The sequence below is a fragment of the Hibiscus syriacus genome, unplaced genomic scaffold (genome assembly GCF_006381635.1).
Source record: "Hibiscus syriacus cultivar Baekdansim isolate YM2019G1 unplaced genomic scaffold, ASM638163v2 tig00109919_pilon, whole genome shotgun sequence".
NCBI classification, from domain to species: domain Eukaryota; kingdom Viridiplantae; phylum Streptophyta; class Magnoliopsida; order Malvales; family Malvaceae; genus Hibiscus; species Hibiscus syriacus.
In genome coordinates, this window is record NW_024062527.1 from 521681 (window position 1) to 543803 (window position 22123).

Genomic DNA, 22123 nt, shown 5'->3' on the forward strand with positions numbered 1-22123 from the left:
AAAAGGGAAACACGGGGAAATTAGGGATTGAAATTGGGAAATTAGATGAAGAGCAGAAGGATCGGCTTATGATATTACCTGATGAACCAGGAACTTGGGCGTGGGCTGATGGAGATAAGGAGGGAGAGCTTAGTGGACCTGAGAAGGAAAACGAGCCCAACAACCTGCACCAACAGTAGAAGACAAATCGGTTAAGGGAATCTAGTTTGTTGGAAAATAAGGCACAGCTAGCAATCTATTATGGCTATTCCTATAAAAAAAAATTAGTTGTAATGAGCATCAAATCCATGAATAAAAATATTAAGTATTCTGTTTCTTCAATCTATCTTCTTTATTCTCTTAATCTTTTCTTAAATTCTTGAGCAATTAATCACAATTGGTAATCAGAGCACGGTTTTTTGATCCAAAAGTACAAAAAAAATTCAAACTGGGGAAATCAAAGAAAACACAGCAAATGACTCTTATTGAGCAGCCGCCGTTCATTCCTACTGATCCAGCAGAGTCTTCTGAAGCAGAAGTGATTCCCACTTAGTAGCTTAATCAACAGAGTGCTTTGGAGCAGAGGATGCAAGCTTTGGAGACTACCAAAAATGAAACAAAGAATATGCTCCAGCAACTTTTGGGATTGATGTAGAAAACTGGGACTGAATCAGGACATTCTTCTCCTACAGAAAGACAACCATTGCCTACAGTTAGCTTAAAGAACCAAGCACGCTGCCTTTACAAGTCACAGTTATAGATGAGCATGAAAAGTATTCATTTCAGCCGGGACAACCTGGAATTCTAGCATCTAAACCTAGTTTGCCACATGATACTAATAAAAGAGTTCCTGATGTTCTAAAAATGAAAGCAGTAGCCCATACAACTGAGTCGGGGGAATAATCGATTATTAAAGGCCATTCAATTTTTGGAAAAACATTCCAGGAACAACAATACTAGTATGTTTCTTCCAAAACCAAAAATAAAGCTCCAATTCTTTAATGGCAGTAATCCTAGGAGTTAGATTAGGAAATGTGAGAAGTGTTTTTCTATTTTTGATGCTCCTGAGTTTCAGAAGTTAGAGATAGCTGCTATGTATTTCACTGGTAGAGCTGAAGTTTGGTTTGATGGGTATATCATGAAAAAGAGTATAGTCACTTGGCATGAATTTGTCTCTGATTTGTGTCATCAATTTGTTGATAAAGGATATACTGATGTTATTGATGAGTTTAATAAGTTGACTCAACTATCTTCTGTTGAGGAGCATGAAGCTCAGTTTGGTGAACTTCAACCTTATCTTCTTCAGATTAATCTTGAATTAGGAGAGGAGTATTTTGTTTCCAGTTTTTTGAGTGGTCTTAAGGAGGAATTGAAACACAAAGTTAAGGTTTTGTAACCAAAGACTGTAGCTGAAGCTGCTAGAAAAGTAAAACTATATGAATTGTCTTTAGAAGTGGAAAACAACAGAATTAGAAGTATTCCAAGACCAGTGTTGTTAGGAAATGCTACCAGTTCCATAATACTTAATTCATCACAGAGTTCATCTTTGAAGAACAGTCCAGGAATCACTCAAAACAGACAATAATTATTGGAATATAGAAGAGCAAATAATTTATGCTATAAATGTGGTGATAAGTTTACACCAGGCCATCACTGTAAATTTAAACAATTAAATTCTATGGAAGAGATAGAAGAGCAAGAGGAACTTGAAGAATTACAAGCAGCTCAACCTAATTATGATAAGGCAGCATCTGAAGAGAATGATCCAAAGATTTCTATAAATGCAATTACTGGCAATTCAAGAAGCAATACCCTCAGAATTCAAGGATTCATAAAAGGGAAACCACTCAGTATTTTAATTGATAGTGGCAGCACCCATAGTTTTGTCACTAACAGGTGGGCTAAAGAAGGGTTGGAGTTGGAAGAAACTAATCTCTTAGTTATTACAGTGGCTAATGGTGATAAACTTTACATCACGGCAAAAAGTAAACAGTTGAGCTGGGAAATGCAAGATTTTACTTTTGCACATGATTTTAGGGTTTTACCCTTTGGAGGCAGTGATATGGTACTAGGAGTTGACTGGATGAGGAAATATAGTCCAGTCTTAATGGATTTTAACAACATGACTCTTAGTTTTAAAATGGGTGAACATGAGATTGTATTGAAGGGAGGGTTGCATTCTATTGCAATGAAGATAATTTCAGGCAATAAGATGCAAAAATTTATGATTAAAAATCCTGAAGTAGTGGGGGAGATTTACATGTTAAATGCAGAAGTTGCTGATAACGAAATACCTCATAATCTTCAAGCAATAATTACTGACTATAAAGATGTTTTTGAGGAACCTACTGGGATGCCTCCAATAAGGAAGCATGATCATTATATTACTCTTAAACCATGAATTGAAGCAGTAAATGTCAGACCCTACAGGATTCCTTATCATCAGAAAACAGAAGTTGAGAAACAAGTGGTTGAAATGTTAGCAACATCAATTATTCAAACAAGAAAAAGTCATTTTGCTTCACCTTGTTTATTGGTTAAAAAGAAATATGGAAGTTGGAGAATGTGCATTGATTTTAGGCAGTTAAATGCATTAACTGTTAAGAACAAATTTCCCATTCCTGCGGTGGATGATCTTTTGGATGAGCTAGCTGGTGCACATTTTTTTCTAAATTGGATTTGAGATCTGGTTATTGCAGATAAGGATTAAGCCTGAAGACATTCTAAAAACAGCCTTCAGGACACACCATGGTCATTTTGAATTTAAGGTAATGCTCTTTGGCTTAACTAATGCACCTGCTACTTTTCAAGCTCTTATGAATGATATATTTGGAGTATATCTTAGGAAATTTGTCCTAGTATTCTTTGATGATATTTTAATCTATAATTTTATTTGCATAGTCATGAGCATCATTTGAGAACTGTTTTGGAGATTCTAAGGCAAATAAACTTTTTGCTAAGAGAAGTAAATGTTTTTTGGCCAATCTGAAGTAGAATATCTTGGTCATACTATTTCTCCTAGAGGAGTATCTACAAATTCCTCAAAAATTCAGGCAATTCAGAACTGGTCCATTCCACAGAATTTGAAATCCTTAAGAGGGTTTTTGGGCCTTATTGGTTATTACAGAAAATTTATTAAAGTTTATGGGGAAATCAGTAAACCCCTCACTACAATGTTGAAAAAAGATCAATTAAGGCATTTATCAGACTCAAAGAGACTATGTGTAATGCTCCTATGTTAGCTTTACCAGACTTCACAAAACAATTTTGTTTGGAAACTGATGCCAGTTCCAAGGGTATAGGTGTAGTCCTCTCTCAAGAAGGTAGACCAATTGCTTACCTTAGTAAGGCTTTGGGACCAAAGCAGGTTGATTTATCTATTTATGAGAAGGAGTATCTAGCAATATTAGTGGTTGTTTCTAAATGGAGGCATTATCTTGAATGCAATCCATTTATTATTAAAACAAACCATGAATATTTGAAGCACTTACTAGAACAGAAGCTCACTACTGCTATTCAAAAGAAATGATTAACAAAGCTGCTAGTATTGGACTACTCTATTCAGTTTCACAAAGGAAAACATAAAAGGGTTGCTGATGCGTTATCAAGGTAGTTTGAGGATTATTCGAATTACATCAGTTATCTGCTACAATAGTTATTCCTGTTTGGGTATAGGAGGTGGAAAACAATTATGAACATGACTCTTTGGCAAAGGATTTAATTCCTAAATTGCTACTTGAAACTCATGCTATAGCAGATTGGTCTTATACTAAAGGAGTTCTCAGATATAAAGGCAGAGTTTATATTGGTGAGACAGGTGGTTTAAGAACACAAATCCTTTCTACACTTCATGATTCACCACAAGGTGACCATTCTGGGATACAAGCTACTTATCATAGGATGAAATTATAGTTTATTGGAAGGGAATGAAGGCATTGGTTAAATAACATGTACAACAGTGTGATGTTTGTTAGAGAATCAAACATGAAAATATCCTACAGCCTGGTTTACTACAACCTTTACCTATTCCACAACAAGTTTGGGAATTTATTACAATGGATTTTATTGAGGGGTTGCCTACTTCTAATAGATATAATTCTATTTTAGTGGTAATTGGAAAATTCACCAAATATGGGCATTTTTTACCTCTGGTTCATTTTTTTACAGCTACTGAAGTTGCTAAAATTTTCTTGGATCAAGTCTACAAACTTCATGGTCAACCTAAGATTGCTTTGTCTGACCGAGACAAAGTTTTTACTAGTGCTTTTTAGAAAGAATTCTTGAAGTTATTGGGCACTACAACTATATTTACCACTTCCTATCATCCTCAAACAGATGGTCAAACAGAGAGACTCAACCAATTTCTTGAATAATATCTAAGAGGACTTTGTTTTTTAAAACCTAGTTCCTGGGCTAAGTGGTTATCTCATGCAGAATGATGATATAACACTAGTTTTCATATAGCATTGGGAACTACTCCTTTCCATGCCTTATATGGTTATACACCTCCAACTATGACATGGACAAATGAATCAAGGGTGGCTGATGTCCAACAATTTATGCAGGAAAGAGATAATGTTAACAGTATACTACTTGACCAATTGACTAAGGCACATCATCGTATGAAGTATTATGCAGATCAACATCGCAGTGACAGAGAATTCATGGAAGGGGAAGAAGTTTACCTTAAGCTCCAGCCTTATAAGCAAACTTCTTTGGCCTTACGCAGGAATCTGAAATTGTCTGCTCATTACTATGGTCCCTACAAAATCAAGAAACGCATTGGTTCAGTAGCATACCAATTGGAATTACCAGATTATTCTAAGCTTCATCTGGTATTTCATATCAGTCTTCTTAAACACAAAACTGGGGATAAAAATGTTGCTTCGCGAGACCCACCTGAACTCACTACTGATGGCCAACTTCGGGTTTATCCAGTAATCATTTTGGATAAACGAGTCATCAAACGAAACAACAAGGCAATGACTCAATTGCTTATTCAATGGTCGAATCTAGGAGTTGAGAATGCAACTTGGGAAGATTTCACGGTCCTGCGATCCCAATTTCCTGACTTTGATCCTTGGGGAAAAACATATGTTGTAGATGAGGGTATTACCATGACCTATGAGGTAAATTTAGGGATTACTGAAGAGAAAAAAAAGGGAACTCGGGGAAATTAGGGATTGAAATCAGGAAATTAGATAAAGAGCAGAAAGATCGGGTTATGATATTACCTGATGAACCAGGAACTTGGGCATGGGCAAACGGAGCTAAGGAGGGAGTGCTTAGTGGACCTGAGAAGGAAAACGAGCCCAACAACCTGCACCAATAGTAGAAGACAAATCGGTTAAAGGAATCTAGTTTGTTGGAAAATAAGGCACAGCTGGCAATCTGTTATGGATATTCCTATAAAAAAAATTAGTTGTAATGAGCATCAAATCCATGAATGAAAATATTCAGTATTCTGTTTCTTCAATCTATCTTCTCTATTCTCTTAATCTTTTCTTAATTTCTTGAGCAATTCATCACACTTGAGTAAGAACTGAAGCTTAAGAAATGGATAATGGTACTTAGTAAACGGTACCTTGTAAGGATCCATAAAGATAGAAGAGAAAGAAGATAAGGAGACTGGTGATAAGAGTCAAGACTAAAGACCGAAGGAAGCTCTCAATTTCTGTTCTTACTTGTACATCTGTTTTTGGGTGAACCCCCTCCACCCATTAATTAGTAAATTTTATCTCATATTTCACTCACTATATTTTTAATTTTTTAATTTATACATTAAACTTGTAAATTACTCTTATTTTAACCACTACAAATTATTTATTATTATTATTATTCTATGACATGACATTTTTAGATATTATTAAATATAAAATAATTTAAAATATATAATATTTTTTTATTATTATTAAATTTAAAATGATTTAAAATAATCATCGTCTCTTTTCGTCACCGTCGACCATCATCTAGGTTTAATTTTATATTTTAAATTATTTTTATATTAAATAATAATAATAAAATTCATATCATATCAAAATAATAATAAAATAATTCAGAACGAGCAAAACGAGAGCAATTCAAAAATTTAATGAGTAAGCTAAAATAATTGAAAGTACAATTGGTAAAATAAGAAATAGAATAAAATTTAATGATTAATAGTGTAGTTTACCTCTATCTTTTTATGCTATAATAATAAGGGTAAATTACACCTGTGGTCATTTTATTTCTGTATTGCCTTATTTTGATTGTTGATTTTAAAAAATAAAAATATAGTCATTTATATTTTCGGTTGTCTTATGTTTTTGGGTTACAAAAAAGGTAACAAATCAGAGAGTGCTCCTCCTCCAAATGTTCATGTGCATCTGGAGCGCACAGTATATTTCATTAGAAGGGTTGATAAGCATGAAAGGGTAGTGGATGTTGTTTGACCAAGACGAGCGAGCGCATTAGCCACACGATTCATCTCACGATTGATATGAGTGATCCTGACGCTCCAATCAATCATTCATCAAATTCCAAAGTTCAATCATAAATCAATCAATCATTAAATTCTAAAGTTCAATCATGTCCATTGGTTGTCTTATTTTAATCAATAAATTATTAACTCCAACCAATCATCTCAATAAAAAAATAATTTTAAATTTAAGTCTTGAACTTTCAAAAGTTCAATTTTTTCAATCTCTCAAAAAAAAACCACCTCTAACTGAAACTCTAATTTTAAATTTATTATCGTTACGTTTCGTCATTGTTTGTGGTGTCTCCGATGAAAAATTCAAAAAAAAAAAAATTGAAAGATGTCTCAACATCCCTAACTCTATTTGGATTTTATTGTGAATGAGTTAAGAGTCGCATGTTTATACTCAAATTAATAGAAGAAAGATACACAACGAGGTTGAGTCTTTTTAGTTTGATTCAAGGTAGATATTGTGCGAAAAAGTGTCATGATAAGTAGTAGAGGTGACAACCGTCGAATTTGTCAAATAAAAATAATTCTTAATTCTCAAATAAATAAAGCAGTATATAGAAGTAATGTCGTTCCACAAGGACTAAGAAAGTTTGATAATGTCGTTTTTCGAATTGAATCAACTACAAAAAAATAAAAGAAGGAGATTTTAAAATTAATGAAAGTAAATAAATAATAAACGCTTAATAAAAATAATGAGAAAATAAGTAAATTATATAAAGTAGAAGAATTCAATAGGGGTGATATAGTCTTAGGTTTTGCTTATCCCCAATTTTGATCGATCATCGAAATAAAATTTTCCCTTCGTGACGTACACCGGTTACAATCAACAGGGCTCAACCTCTACAGCTAACTCCTCTGTGGTTAACCGAAATTTCCAAGTCTATCTCCGAAATTCGTTCATTATTGGTCTAGCCACGTCTATCGTAGTTAGATCTAAAATAACTTTAAGTTCTAGAAAAGCCCAACTCGAGCTATAGTGTCTTACCAAGAATTGAACTCGGTCTTGATTCCCCTTAACGGATCGCTAATAAGTTTGTTCACAGGAAGTCGAATTACGACCAATCGATTCTACTTCCAAACTTCAAGCAAAACATTCTTCAAATAAACGTGTACCTTTTTAGTCGTAGATGTAATAACTTTTAAAGGAATGGTCGATTGACACTCCTAGTTTCCAGATAATCGAAGAATATAATCTGAAGGTATGAAGATCAAGACTCAATTCTCACGATTAGAATTGAGTTTCGCTAAAACCTTTGGCTAAGTGGAAGTTTAACTAAGCATGGATTGGATTATGCTTAGCATTCTGAAATCTGTTGGTTTTTAGCTAATTAATCCAATGAGGCTCGTGCTCAAAATAAACCCAAAATAAAGACAAATCAATAATATTCAATCAATAAATGAAAGGTAAAAAATAATAAAAATATGCAATATTAAACACTTGTCAAATTCTCCTTCACTTATTCAATGTTTGTCCTCAAGCATCAGTTCAACATACTAACTTTTCTATTTATCTTCCATAGTCTCGTTTCACATTTCAGACTATCAATAAAGTCAAGTCCACTTCAAATATTCGAACCAAAACAACAATCAAGTAGAAGAGCATGAGCAAGATAAATTTTATAGCAAAATCATATCCCATTAATTCATTAATTTCAAATGCGACAAGACTTAACACTCTTACATGGATTCATTCAATACTCTGAACGTGTTTAGGGTGTAATCAACTTTCAAAGTCATAACATAACACAATATTACCATAGGCCTGCAAGTATATCAAATCTCCACTATTGTATATGAATATGATGCTAAAATCAAAGCGTCTTTCAAGGGTTGTGGTGGGGCTTAGGTAAGGATATGGTAAAAGGCAAAATTATAGGGTCAATAGTAAAGAAAAAAGATGCTTATAAGGTCAGATCCACAAATAACATCAAACGAAACTCAATCAATCAAAAGAATCTTAACATCCAAACATCAATCTTTTTTTCTTTTTCTTCACATTTCTCTTTTTTTCCCCGAGTCTTTTCTTTCCGAACTTTTTCTCTTTTTTATCGAGTACTTTTTTGTATTTTATGAAAAAAAATTCGTTGAAAAAAAACTTGTTCTTTTGTCTCGAAAATGGTAGAAAAAGAGGGACTTTGGGTATAAAGTGTGGTAAAACAAAAAAAATGGAAAATGACTTAAAGTGGCTAACTAATGGAAAATAAATGGATAGACATTTTTTAAGGTATGAAAAATGGGTAAATCCTAAGTTCCCATATCATTTTATAGCATCAAATTCAAATTGTAGTCTCAACATGTATTCACAAGCAAGTTCTAGAATATAAATGGATAAACATTTTTTGAATGGACCAAATGGGTGTTACGTGCGATTGCACCCCTAAAATTTTTAAATTCTTTATATTTTATTTATTTTTTATATTTTCTATTAATTATCTAATTTTGTATTCCTAAAATTTTATAACTTTGCATCATCTAAAATCTATAATATAAATTTTTAAGTTCACATCCCATGTGTTCGTCCCTGTTTATTAGGAATCACCAAACATGGTCATAAGCAATGACAAATATATATATATATATATATTATAATAGATATATATATCCTAATAATAAATAAATTCCGTATAAAATAAACATATATAAAATTTTAAAATGATATCCTCAATAAAATTAAAATCTAAATTTCCAGGTGGGCACTACCTCCGAACCCATGTTGTTAAGCCTTACTGAAAATATATTAAGATTATGAAAATACCCCCATTTATCAAAGCTTAGGGGGACCAAAAATATTTTCAAAGGAAAAAAAATAAAAAGACTAATGAGTTGAGTTGAGCTCAAATATTATTGTGTTTAACTTGACTCGAAAAGTTTGAAGTTGAATTTGACTCGATTCGAAAGCTCACAAGCTTAAATTTATCAAGTTCGACTCTAACTCAAAATAAAAAATTGAAACTCGACTCGAAAGCTTGTGAGCTTAAAATTTTCAAGCTTGAATTGAGCTCAAAAATACTTGAACTCAAAACATTCTCAAACATAGCTCGATTGAAGTTCAAACTCGAATTAGAACCTAAACCATTAATACATAAAAGTCTTATATATTAATTTTAAAAAATAAATATTAATATTATTAATAATTTAATTTTAAATAATAAAAAATTAATGTATTATTTCTTCAAATTACTCGTAAGTTTTTAAAGTCGATATCAATTATCAAATAACTCGCTTTAGTTTGTTAAAAAATAAACCAAATTTGAGATCAAATTAAATTTATTCAATTTAAATATTAATCTAAATTTATCAAATCAAATTCAAATATTTCGTTATCTTATTTAATCCTTAAACAAAGGACGAGTTAACGTACCCGTAGCTTGCAAAGGGTTTGGTCTTTATGTGGTCCCACTACGTTGGAATACCAGCACCCAATGAACCCTTATTAGTAGGGCTGTTTATTTAACTTGTTTGGTTTTAAGTTTTAGAGATAATTATAATTAAATATAGGGTAAAGTATAATAATGGTCACTGAATTTTTCTAAAGCTTTCATTTAGGTCTCTCAACTTTTAAAATTTGAAATACAGTCCCCAACATTTAGTCCGTTTGCAATATGGTCCCCCAACATTTAGTCTGTTTGCAATATGGTCCCCGACCGTTTGACGTTGTTACACTGCCGTTAGTACGTTTGCAATATGGTCGCTGAAATTTCAGGCACTTACATTTAGGTCCCCCAACTTTTAAAAATTGCAACACAATCCTAAATTTCATTCTAAACCCCAAGTTCATTTTCGATCTTGAATTTCCTTTTTCGCTTCACTCTTCTCATTTCAAGCGTAACTTTTCAGTCGGTGATGCATGAGAAATTCTAATCTAACTTTGAATTATGTGGAGGTGTTGACTTGAATAATGGTCCATTGAGAGAAGGCCCGACCAAGGGACTATCAGGACCATCAACGATTCAAGGTGTAATGTTAGATACATGTCATCTCAGGTGAAGCATAGATGTTCGATGAAATGCTTGTGAGAAAAAAATGGGGTTAGAAATGGAGAGTTGACAAATACTACTAAGATAAAGTAAGTATCATTGTTGAAAGTTAAAATTATTTTGTATAAATGGCATATAATAATTTCTTCATTTAATCCTTGTGCTTAAAGATTTTCTAACAGATGATCAAATATAATGAAATCCCAAACAGCGCATTCACCTCTCGTTTGGTTTTGTTCTTCAATTTTTCGTCATGTAAAATTGTAAACCCAAGCAGTGCTCCGTCTTTCAGTTTTTTATTTACGAATAAAAAAATGGATGAAGAATTGTTCACAATTATGAGCAGTTGCATGATTGTGGTCCGGATGGGTAAAATTATCCACTCTTCTACTTTCATATTTTATGTAACAGTGGGGTAATTAATGGGTTGTTCTCGGGTGAATTTTTATGAAAAAAAAACTACTATAAATATTTATAGTCTAGAGATTCCTAAGGATCAAAACAATTTTACATTCGTATATTTAAAATTTGAGAAAATAACCTCAGTGACCAAAAATGCCTTATAATATACGATTTTAACCAACTTTTTTGGATTTGCCAAAATGACCAACAAAATCGCAATGCGATCGCTAATTCGCAACGCGATCTCAGGTATCGCAAATCAGTTTCCAGATTCGCAACGCGAACTTTGACTATCACATTGCGATTTACATATTCACATTGCGATAGTCCAAGTTTGCGTTGCGATTTTCCAAGTTCGTTGGGATAGTCTCCAAGTTCGTTGCGATAGTCCAAAATAGCAATGACTGGTGGTATTGTATTTGTTTCTTAAGAATTTTCTCTAAAAAGATAGTATTCGCGCAGACGTGTCGAAGAAACGTATTACCACGACCACGACCACGACCACGAGACGAGACGAGACGGACGACGACGGTGGCGGCGCGCGAGAGTCCCCCTTGTTCTCTATCACTCAACAAGGAAGTGGGAAAGCCAAGCCTTAAATACCATTCCCAATAGTGTTTCCAATACTATGTGGAATTGAAAATTCACTAGCACTTTAAATTATGAAGAAACGGAAGAAATTTTTTGTTTACATTTACAATAAGCCTCTCGTAATCCAAGAACATGCTTTACCAACTTAACAAAACAATTCATCACGATATTGTCTACTCTGCTTGGTATTTCGAGCAAGTAGTAAATGTTGATTATAATTGAACTTAAAGTGTATCCGGAAACACTATTGGGAACAAGTGTTGGTAATGCTCAATCCCACATAGTATTGGAAACACTATTGGGAATGGTATTTAAGGCTTGGCTTTCCCACTTCCTTGTTGAGTGATAGAGAACAATGGGGACTCTCGCGCGCCGCCGCCGCCGTCCGTCTCGTCTCGGGTCGTGGTCGTGGTCGTGGTAATACGTGTCGTCGACACGTCGGCGCGAATACTATCTTTTTAGAGAAAATTCTTAAGAAACAAATGCAATAACGAAGTTGGAGACTATCACAACGAAGTTGGAGACTATCGCAACGAATTTGGAGACTATCGCAACGAATTTGGAGACTATCGCAACGAAGTTGGAGACTATCGCAACGAAGTTGGAGACTATCGCAACGAATTTGGAGACTATCGCAACGAACTTGGAGACTATCGCAATGAACGTGGAGACTATCGCAACGAACTTGGAGACTATCGCAACGCACTTGGAGACTATCGTAACGCACTTGGAGACTATCGCAACGAATTTGGAGACTATCGCAACGAACTTGGAAAATCGCAACGCGAACTTGGACTATCGCAACGCGAATATGTAAATTACAATGCGATAGTCGAAGTTAGCGTTGCGAATCTGGAAATTGATTTGCGATACCTGAGATCGCGTTGCGAATTAGTGATCGCATTGCGATTTTGTTGGTCATTTTGGCAAATCCAAAAAAAGTTGGTTAAAATCGTATATTATAAGGTATTTTTGGTCACTGAAGTTATTTTCTCTTAAAATTTTATTACATTTAATGAGGTTTCAAGTGCTTAAAAACGTTTTTTTTATATTTTATGCAATCGAACTCGAAGTGCTCAATAATAATTTATAAAAGTCAATAATGATTTTACATATTTAACGGCAATGTTATTGGCCTATTATATCCTATGGCGTTTTTCCCGAAATATCACCTTTTAACTTTAATTTTTTCTGTCAGACACCCTTTGCAGTAAGACGCCTCCTGCAGCGCGCTTTACGCTGATTTGATGCCACGTGGGGTAAGGCGCCCCTACAGCGCGCCTTATGCTGACATTGATACATATGTCTAAAGTGCGAACCCTGCGGCACGCCTTACCTTTAAATATGATATGTGTCTAGGTTTAATTACCCACCTACCCCAACCGTTCACACCCTCACCCCCTCCCTGTAAATACCCATATTCTCAATCACTTTCATCACACTAAATGCTCTCAACTTCTCTCAAATACTCTTATATTCTCTCATAATTGTTTAAGGTATATTTTATTATATTTAATATTTTGTTTTTAATTTATTTAAGTATTTAAATTTTTTAATATTTTATTTAATTAATTTTTTTGCAGATATAAAATGGAAGGCGGTCTACTTCGCTTGGATGGAAATCATATATCACGTCATTTTGCTGATACGGTAACATTTTAACGTTTTAATTTAATTTAAATTATTAGTAATAATCTATTTATTTAATGCATGATTATTAGTTTAAAATTTAATTTTTGTAATTATTTAATTTTAGGAGAGGGACCGTGTATTAGATCCTTTTATTAGGAACCTTAAGTTAGTGATACCTAGCCATGTCTTGCCGTATTTAGTAGAAGTTGGATTCTGTCACATAGGTAGATATAAGGGTCACTGTAAGATAGGACCAGACCTTATTGCTGCCTTAGTGGAGCGGTGGAGGCTGGAGACCCACACATTTAATCTTCCGTGCGGAAATTGCACGATTACACTTGAAGATGTTTCTATGCTCCTGGGGCTTCCGGTGGATGGAGATATAATATCGGGGATGGCGCACGGTTCATGGACTGCTTTGTGTCGAGAGTATCTAGGACGTGTCCCGTAAAGTTTTAACGATGGTTGGATACCGTTAAATTGGTTAGATGCCAATTTTCGGGAGTTGAGCGAGGACACCTCTGATGATGAAGTTAAAATGTATGCACGGGCATGCATACTGCAGCTGATAGGAGGGTTGCTGATGCTGGAAAAATAGCGCAACCAAGTTCACTGTATGTGGTTGCACACATTGGCGACTTTCGTCTGGCCGGATCACTCAGTTGGGGCTCGACAACTTTGACTTTCCTGTACAGCTAGATGTGTCGAGCCACTGACTACAGGAAAAATGCTATCGGTAGATGTCTTCTGCTGCTGCAGTCTTGGGCATGGTATCGATTCCCCTTTTTATGTCCCGTTGTCAAGAACCCATTCGTATTTCCACTACTATTGAGGTAATTATAAAACTGATTTCGTATATTAATCATTTTATAAAGTGTATAATAAATTTTGTTTTCCTTAAATAGGTGGTCTAGTGATAGGAAAAATCATCAGGAGCTACCTGATGATTTAGAAAAAATTAGGGTGCTAATCGATTAGAAGGCTGGCACACAAGTATGCATTTTAATGTTTAAAAATCGATTTTAGATTATAGTTGTATAATTAGATTATTATTTTGATAAAAATTATATATTTGTTTTAGTTTGAATGGGTGTCATATTACAACATGAACCTTCCTTGGAATCTTCGTTATCAGCTCCTCAAGAGTTATGTTTCTCTTGAATGATATTTTAACACGCTCATTTGATACGAAAACAACACCGGTTTCATCTTCTCGAATTTCTCCATCATAATAAACAATAGCTGAAAGCCGCGTCATTCTTAGAGTTTAAAAGTGCGATAATATTATATATGCAAAAAAAAACTGAAACAAACCTGATTAAATAAATAACATATGAACGAAAATATAACACAATAAATATTTTTACACATAAACGTAAATAATTTAAATAATATAATTTATATTATTACCTGCACCGCAAAAATATTTCGACGTGCTCCCGCTTTCCCCCTTGAACTGGCACAGAAATTAATTGAAAACAATTACTATAATATTTTTCAAATAATCATAAAAAACAATAAGTATAATAAAAATATATAGAGCTCAAGGCTCTTAACCTTGTGGTCGTGGGATCGAGTCCCACGGTGGGCAATTTATAATTCTGACTGCTGGAGGTCTTTCACGGAAGCTGCTCTCAACCTGGCGTTGGGGGCAACCTACTACCTTACCTCCCCCTCACCCCATTATATATGGGAATAGGGTCAGCTAATTTATAATAAAAAACTATTATAAAAAAATTACCTTATAACGAAGATCGAACAAACTTCTGGATCAAATATAAGAGGATTGTCGGGTGTTATTTACTGGTTGAAAGGATTGTTGTATTAATTTCTCGGTTGAGAGGAAATTATGAGAGAGTTTATGGGGAGATGGCTATTTATAGCCGAGAGAGAATGCTTTAAAGCCGAGAAGTAGGGGTAAATTATGCAAGGCACGGTCCCTACACCGCGTCTTGCATTATGCATGTTTGATAATTGGGCATGTGATAATTGAAAAGCGCGGCCCCTTCCCCTCGCTATAGTCTTACGGGGCGTAAGGCGCGCCTCAGGGGTCGCGCTTTAGACACGTGTGTCCATGTCAGCATAAGGCGTGTTGCAGGGGGTGCGCCTTACCCTACGTGACGCCAGATCAGCATAAAGCGCGTTGCAGGAGGCGCACCTTACTGCAAAGGGTGTTAGATCGGGAAAAATAATCTGAAGGATGCCTGACAGAGAAAATTAATGTTAAAAGGTGATATTTCGAGAAAAACACCATATCCTATATCATAATTTCTAACATATTATTAGATAATTACTAAAATTATTTATAATTTTAACTTTTTTTAGACTGCATATATACCCATTTTCTGCTAACAATAAATGTAAAGTATCCGCTTTTATCCATTTTTATTTTATTATATTCCTTATAAATGAGTAATATAAAAGGTCATCCGACTATAGAGTACTATTTTATTAAGTATTTTAACTATTAAAAGTTATAAAATGTTCATCTAACAATAGAGTGTTGTTTTGTTGAGTCATTCGATTATTAAAAGTTATTATGTTCCAAACTCATCATTTTTCGTTAAAAATTGATGATCGTCTAAACTAGACGTTAACATGATGACTAAAATATGGTAGTTGTTTGAGATTTTAGGATCATATTTTATCATATCACGGTCAACATGTTAATATTCAATTCAAATTGTCGTTAAATTATCAATAGAAAAAGATAAGTTTGAAATGTAATGAATAGTTAAGTGATCATTTTGTAACTTTTAATAATAGATAAACTCAATAAAATAACATTCTATAATCGGATAATTATTTTATAACTTTTTAATAGTCAACTTGATAAAGCAATACCCAGCAATGGAATTAATTTTATTTTGTTCAAAGAATATTATTAAATCTAATCTAAAATAATATTATTCTAAAAAAACAATTCTCTATCGTATTTTTTAAGTAATTGTTTAATTTGAATAAGTACATTTTGAGAGAACTGTTTGGGGTTATTTCTGCGCAAAAACAATCATTATTATACAAATAGTCTGTACATAACATAATAAATTAATAATGTCCCAAAAGGAGCCTACAGTGGCAGGGGAGAGCGGACTGCGCGTCATGTAAATACTCAAACTTCAAATCTTATTATTAAAGTAAATTTCTATATTAACAATAAAAAAATCATCATAATCCTATCAATTAACTAAACTAAACCTCGATGTTTAATAATTTTTGAAAAGCACTCACATGCGGCGGGGCAGCCACGTCACAGCCTAGGTGACCGTTGTTAGGACAAGCTCGTATTATCATCTAACGGTCACTTTTCAATAATTAGCCGTTCTCTTTTTTAAAAACACTCCCCTTCTCTTTCAGACAGACCAACCTTTATATATCTACCTGTGTTTGTAGATCTCCGCTTCACAGAGAGAGAGAGAGAGAGAGGGAGAGAGAGAGAGGCTTTTTTAACTTCTTTAAATGTTCATTCTCTCCCTAATCTAAAGAGGTTACATTTACATACATCGGCCTTCTTCTTCTTCTTCTTCATTTGGAGGGGTGGTGTTGCTTTTCTGGATAGAAAATGGAACATTTATCTGATGAGAACAATCATAATCTCACGAAACCCACGAATTTTCAAGGTATATCTGGTTTCATTTCCTATTAAATTCAATATCCAAAACTGGGTTTTACTTGAACCCCATGGATTTAACATGTTTGTTTTGAATAAAGGAGGCGCTGTTGCAGGTTGCAGAAAGTTTGGGCAGGAGATTAAGCACAACAGAAGGGCTTTGAGTGTTATTAATCACAACTTAGTGGGAGCTAAAGCATACCCTTGTGTTGTTAATAAGAGAGCCTCCTCACAGTATATCTCACTTTATTCTTTCGTCTCTCAATTGTTTCTCTTGAAAGAATCTGAAGATTTTTCTTTTTCTTTTCTTTCTCAGAAGAAATGGCTGTTTTGAAAGCAAGCAGGTTGATCCTGTGCACAGACCTATTACCAGGTTAGAGTTTAATTTTAAATGATAAAAGGTTCAAAATTTGGATCTTAGATCTCAGTCAACTGGAAGAGCTGTGTCCTATTGAAATCCTGAGTTTTTGCTTTCATTTTTGACATTCAGGAAGTTTGCTGCCCAAATTACCAGTACTAGTCAACAACAATATTACCCCGAGGTACCACTACCCACACTTCAAGAGAACTGAAGAGTTTGAGTAACACGGACAACAACATTCTTTCTAGATTCTGATGTCTTGTCCTTTTAACAGGAAACCAAGAAGCTGAAACCATTGGTTCCAAGTTCAAATGCGTTTGGAGATTGCATATTTGTAGATGTGGAGGAAAATAAGGCATCTCTAGACCATCCAGTACCCATGTTCTTAGAAGAAACAGAAACCAGCTTCAGTGATGCCGATGGGATGGTACCTACTTCAAACATTCTTTCAAACATTGTTATATTATTCCAGGGATTTAAATTGCGGGTACCATTATCGCTAGGTAGCTGGTGCTCGTCCGATAGCCACCACTACTTAAATTCATGTATTATTCTTCAGTGTCAGAAGTTTACTAAAACGCGGTTTGGTGAAATTTGATAGGAGGAAGTGGAAATGGAGGATATAATTGAAGAACCAATTGTTGATATTGATGGCTGTGATGCAAAGAATCCACTGGCAGTGGTCCAGTATGTCGAAGATTTGCATGCTTATTACAGAAAGATGGAGGTAAATCTATCCATATCCATTATGGGATTTGTTTCCTTTTTAAGTTGAGGAAAATTTTAGTTACTATGCAACCAATTCATTGTATGTATGCAGAATTTTAGCTGTGTTTCACCTAAGTACATGGAGCAACAATCTGACATTAATGAGAAAATGAGGGCTATACTGATCGACTGGCTCATTGAGGTATTTGAATTGTTCTTCCCTACAAAACACCGATGCCATAAATGGTATAACAATGAATGTGTGCACTAAGGGTCATAATTGGCTGGCAACATCAACAGGTGCACGACAAATTCGACCTCATGGGGGAGACATTATTTCTTACAGTTAATATCATAGACAGATTTTTGTCTCAACAAACGGTGGTAAGGAAAAAGCTTCAGTTGGTTGGACTGGTTGCTATGCTTTTGGCATGCAAGTACGAGGAGGTGTCTGTTCCAGTCGTGGGAGACCTAATCCTTATATCAGACAAAGCTTACTCCAGGAAAGAAGTTCTGGAAATGGAGAAGTTGATGCTCAACACATTGCAATTCAACATGTCGTTCCCACTCCGTACGTTTTCATGCGAAGGTTCCTCAAGGCGGCTCGGTCCAACAAGAAGCTCGAGCTTCTGTCGTTCTTTTTGATCGAGCTTGCGCTGGTGGAGAACGAGATGCTTAAGTTCCAACCATCACTACTAACAGCTGCTGCAATCTATACTGCACAATGCAGTCTATACGGGATCAAGCAATGGAGTAAGACATGCGAGTGGCATAGCAGCTACAAAGAAGAACAGCTACTGTGAGTGTTCATATCTTCTTCTTTTCGTTTCTTGCCAAACAAACATTGTACCAATCTTTTTTTCTTTGTGGTTGTTGCAGAGAATGTTCAAGGTTGATGGTTGGTTTCCATGAGAAGGCGGCAACAGGAAAACTAACAGGGGTATATAGAAAGTACTGCACATCCAAGTTTGGTTTCACGGCAAAATGTGAAGCTGCAAAATTTTTATTATAAACTCAACAACCATAGCGCATCCAGCTATTGATTTGATGAAAAGGGTGGGGCAGGGAGGATACCTAATTTTTAGTAATAAATTGAGCAACGTTGAGTTGCGTGCACTTGGGAATTGTTAAGAAAATTTGAAAAAAAAAATTAAGCTTGCAGCACCAGCCTGGGTTGTTGTTGGAAATGTCTTTCCATTATGTTCATATAGAACATAGTTAATTTTCTCACTGTAATTTCATGCATTTCCCTGATACACTAATAATGAAATACCATTTTTTTTAAATAAGTGTCTAAACAATATTGTTGTCTTAAACAAGCGTCTAAACTTCTCTTTTGAATCATACAGCTGCCTAACATTATAAGTTTAGGTGTTTCAATCATGATTATCTTTTGAATAAGTTTAGGTGCTTCAATCATGATTATCTTTTTTTAAAAATTATATTTTTAAAAAATACGCAATTTTTGAAATACTTTAAAAAAACCCAAATCATATAGCTTGCAACAACAACTATTTTTCGTCGATAAAGCTCCACTCAACCTCACCTCCTCCGATGATCAATAATCCTATGAAATTGAGACTAATCGATTGCCAATTGACTTTTGTACTATGCGAACCTTATGTTGAAATTGCGACCCCACGCAATTCCGATTATAAATCATCGACAACTATGACAACATATGACTAGAAATGTAAGAGATTTGGGGTTTTTTTTATAATTTAAGAGAAATTAAAGTTTTTTTTATAAATATAATAATTTTTATTTTTAAAAAATCAAAATTATCATAATGTAACACGTTTCACTTAACAGAAATTTATGACAGTTATGACACATAGACCTAAAGTGATAAGACACATGGATGATTCAAAAAATTAGGACACATATTTAAAAAAAAATAATATAATTTGAGCACTTATTTTATAGTTACCTTTATATAAATAAGGGAAGATTTTGAACAACTAATAATCACATATACTATTAAGAAAAATATTATTTCAGCCTCTAGATCGGGACTTTAACTTCGCTCTAGGATCACCACCTTGCCCAAAAGCGTCCTCCTCGAGGCACAATCCGAACTTTACGATTGGCACCGATTCGGCATGAGTGTAATTGAACTAAGCCACCGTGACGTGACGAAGATATCCATTCCATCAACAAGAAAGCTGAGGCCGATCTCCGTGCTCTTCTCAGTTCTCGTTATCCCTGAAGAATACGTTGTTTAATTCCTTCAAGGTGGGGCCACAACCTAGTTTGTCATCATCCCTTTGAATCTTTGCGGCCCTCTGTTGATTATCTGGGTACTGGTTCATGGGGTGACAACTTTTAAGGAAGTCGACTCACAAACATCATAATTGTCAAATAAATATTTTTTTAAATGAAATAAAATAAAATATGATATAGAAAAGAAATTGTCTATCCGCAAAGATTTAAAAATTTTCAATGTCGGATTGTATTTATCCTGTTCCAAGAAATAATTTTAAGTAAACAAAAGGGTTTGGTAATATAAAAACTAGATAAAATGAACTAAGTAAAGAAATTTACAAAGAATGAAAGTAGTAGTTGAAAACAATAATGATGAAAAATAGTCTCAAGTTTCGTTTTGCCTCAATTCATTTCGATCATCGAAAGAGATTTTATTTTGAAACTTATGACGGTTACAATCTACAAGACTCAACTCTTGTAACTTACTTTTCTTTCCGGTAAATCAATACTCCCAAGTTAATCTTTGAAATTCAATTATTACTTGGACACAACTATTGCCATTAGCACCAATACAACTTTAAGCTCTAAAAAAGCCCGACTCGGGTTATATTGTCACAATGAGAATCAAACCCGATCATAATTTTCCTTAGTAGACCGTCACTAAGTTTGTTCATAGGAAGTCGAATTTGCTACCATCCGACTCTTCCTCCCAACTGTAAATCAGAACAATATTCAAATTAACGAGCTCTTTTTGAAATGAAAGTGTTGAGATTTTTTAAGGAAAGTTCGATTGCCAATCCAAGTTTGCAGAAAATTAAGAATGATATTCGAAGATATTAAGTGCTTTTCAATTCTCACCAAATGAATTGAGTCATCACTAAGCCATCGGCTAATTAAAAGTTTATCTAAGCATGATGAAATCATACTTAGCATTTTTGGAAAACAAAGCAAAAACTTAAAATAAAAGTTGAAAGAAAAATATAAAACAAACCCGAGAAACCTTTTATAAAATAAAAGAAAAATGAAAAGAAAGCACATTGTCAAGCAATACCTCACGGGGTATTTATAGATATGGAATTACCTAAAAATAACATGAAAATTCAAAATAAAAATATACTAAACATAATAAAAAGATAAATCCTAAAATGTTTTTAAATTCAAACTTAAATTCCTAAAACAACCCATCTAAGATAATTCTATTGTCCACCTTCCAGAGAATGTTGACTAGACCTTCTAGAAACTACCACATCAAACAACATTATGCACCAGGTCGAGCCCATGTCTCTAGCCACTATCGGATAATAAAAAATGCATAATGCACCCTTCTTACTACTGGTTATGGAAAATAGATTCATGCACATAAATAAGTGAAACATAACCAAATCAATAGTAATAAATCAATAACATGAGAGAGTTAACAAGTAAATATCTTCAATTTGAAACACTCATCAAATTCCTCCTCATTTATCACATGTTTGTCCTCAAGCATGCTTTAATCAAACAAGTTAAATACTCAATTTACCTTCCTTCGTCTCATCTCATATCCTAAAAAACCATGCTAGTCAAGTTCAAAGCAATCATTCAAATCGAGACATCAATCAATTGAAAAGCACAAATAAGATCAACTTAAGCAAAATCATGAAATCCATTCATCCATCAATCTCAATGCAACTTAACACTTCAGAAAGGTTCGATCGATTCACTCAATTTGTTTTGGGTGCAAAAATGCTCAAAGTCAGAACCGAACATGATATTATCATAAGCCTGTAAGAAAATCAAATCTCAACTACTAATTAGAAAAAGATTCAATAATCAAAGGGTCTTGAATGAGTTATAACAAGGCTTAGGTATAGGTGTGGAGAAAGGTAAAATATGGCTAAAGATCAATTTCCACAAATAAACAAAGTAAATAAAAGGAATGCAAAAAATGTGTCAAACATTAAACAATTTTTTTTTCTTTTTTTCTTATTTTTCTTTATTTTTGTGCGGACCATGATCATACATCGGATAATTCGTTCTCTTGTACTGACAAGGATAGAAAAGAGAGATAACTTTTTTTTCTTTTTCTTTCTTTTTTTGTGTGGATCATGATCATACATCGGGTAACTCGTTGTCTTGTCTTGACAATGGTAGAAAAGATAGATAAAGAGGGGCTCGAGTTTTAATAAACGGGGGTATAACAAAGGAAA

General features: G+C 34.1%; 1 pseudogene; it reads left to right on the forward strand.

The window, feature by feature from the left end:
* The first annotated feature begins 16499 nt into the window (after positions 1-16499).
* On the forward strand, positions 16500-18959 carry LOC120210189 (annotated as a pseudogene).
* Positions 18960-22123: the final 3164 nt, after the last annotated feature.